General features: G+C 37.6%; 1 protein-coding gene across 1 annotated transcript in view; it reads right to left on the bottom strand.

The window, feature by feature from the left end:
- col4a6 (collagen, type IV, alpha 6) overlaps window positions 1-2,263 on the bottom strand; it is a 254,724-nt gene that overhangs the window by 108,284 nt on the left and 144,177 nt on the right. The gene's annotated exons all lie outside the window — the stretch shown is intronic.

Here is a 2,263-nt window from a genome sequence, read left to right as displayed (position 1 = left end):
GTACCGAACGTGAAACGCTCGGCCAGCTGACAGCTGGCGAGCGGAGCAGGCATGTCCGAAAGTGTCAAAACAATATTGTAATAAGGTCATGTACTGATGAACCGAGCAGATATTTGAGACTTTCAAAGCCACATTCTCGCCTAAAATGTTGTAAAAAAATCATGTTGTGTCACTTAAAGTGTAATATAGCAAAATAATTTGTCGGCCGGGCGGGGGCCGCTGCTCCGCAGAGAGGCTGAGGTTCCGAGGTTCAGGCACGGACCGAGAGCGGCCGGGCGCGCGGCGCCCCTCAACGTGATCCTTCGCGCACCGCCGTCCTCCGTGCGCTCCCGGGTACCCAGCACCTAGCGCTAGCAGCGGCTGCTAGCTCACCATATCCCAAAATTCATTGCGGGTCCAAACGAGGCTTTTAAGCAAAGCGGCAATGGTGGTGAAGAGCGACAAATAATAATAACATATAATATTTAGATTTAACATTTAGCATTTAGATTTATATTTAGCATTTAGCTGTAACAATTACATGTAACTAGCTAAATGTTGTAAAAAGTGACATCAGAAAATCAACACTACATTTTTAAACAGTGTTTGAAGCCAAATGTGACAAAATTTAGGCATGAATTTTGAGCACAAGCTCCTTTACAAATGGCGCCCCATACACATTAACATTAAAAACAAAAAGATAAAACATGTCTTTACTTATTTTTCTCTAACAGTTAGAACATTTTTTTAATCACTTGAACTTTACTGGTTTTCATTAAAGAAAAATGCACTGCAGTTTCACACTTAACATAACACAAGCTTAACAGTTATCAAAAATTACTTAATAAAGGAAAAAAAATGGACAAAACATAAATTAACACCAACAGAAACTCAACACACATAAAATAATACAACAATGGCCTATAACCCAGACTCATTTAGAAACTTATAGCATTACAGTGAATTCAGACAATCCAATTAAGTTTGAGCTGGAGATGCCATTCAACCCATATGTGAAAAGTAGTGGGACCACTTTCTGTTGTACTCTTCTACTCTATTCAGCAATCTATAAAATAATCTGACTAGGGCAGCAAGTTGGCCCAGGGAGCTATACCAATGTGTTAGAGAGGGGATAGATGGACCCATCCTCTCCCTCACTAATAGTTTCCTCCCCAACATAAGAGCTGTCTGCACCCACTGTGAAAGAGAGGTAGGCAACTGGCCCAATTTTCAAGGATCCCTGAGAATATAAAGCCTGCTGCAAAAGGGTATATTCTGGCCAACTATTTTTTCTAAAATTACATGAGCTGATGACCAATATTCTTGGATTTTTGGACACTCCCAAATCACATGTACCAGTGCTGCAGTGCATCATCCTGACATTTCCAACAGATCAGGGGATCAAACAAACCAACCCTCTGCAGTCTGTATGGTGTCTAGTATACTCTGTGTAGAACCTTAAATTGTACCAGTCTCATTTTTAGTTCCCTTGACATTTTCTTTCCATTCCTGGGAATCGAATACCACCCCTCTGTGAGACTAAGACTTAGATCTGTTTCCCAGGATAGTATTGGGATCCAAGGCTGTCAACAACATTCTATAATAAACCGAGGCTTCATCATGACCAAACACCTTTTTTTATATATCTTCCAGCAGCTTACAGGAACAAAAGTGGAGGATCCAAAAATCTTAACCAATAAATGTTTTACTTGTAAATATTTACATAAGTTTTGTCTGGATAAGTTAAATTCCACAACCAGTGTTTCAAAGGATTTTAATGAGCCATTCTCATATAGGTCATCTATTACACATACACCCTTTTTGGAACCAGGATTTCTTAACCCTCCTGTTATGTTCGTTTCGGAGGAACAGGAATGATGTTCCATGGTCAATTTGACCTGGGGAATGTTTAATCATGCAGTAGTTTCAGAAACCAAAAACAATCCCAAGAAACATTTTTGTATCTGATTAACTCCATTACTAACAATTTCAATCAATATTTAGTGAAATAATGTTTTTTAACTCTCACAAATTAAGCATCAATGAGGATAATTCACTAGTTTTTTTATTAAAAAATGGATGTTAAATTTGTTTTAGGTCCACTGGAAAAATCTACACAGTAAAAAACAATATTTACAGGTGCTGGTCATAAAATTAGAATATCATGAAAAAGTAGATTGATTTCAGTAATTCCATTTAAAAAGTGAAACTTGTATATTATATTCATACATTACATACAAACTCATATATTTCAAATGTTTATTTCGTTTAATTTTGATGATTA

The sequence above is a fragment of the Kryptolebias marmoratus genome, linkage group LG7, assembly GCF_001649575.2.
Source record: "Kryptolebias marmoratus isolate JLee-2015 linkage group LG7, ASM164957v2, whole genome shotgun sequence".
Classification (NCBI taxonomy): Eukaryota; Metazoa; Chordata; class Actinopteri; order Cyprinodontiformes; family Rivulidae; genus Kryptolebias; species Kryptolebias marmoratus.
This window is presented reverse-complemented; position numbering and strand designations above follow the sequence as displayed.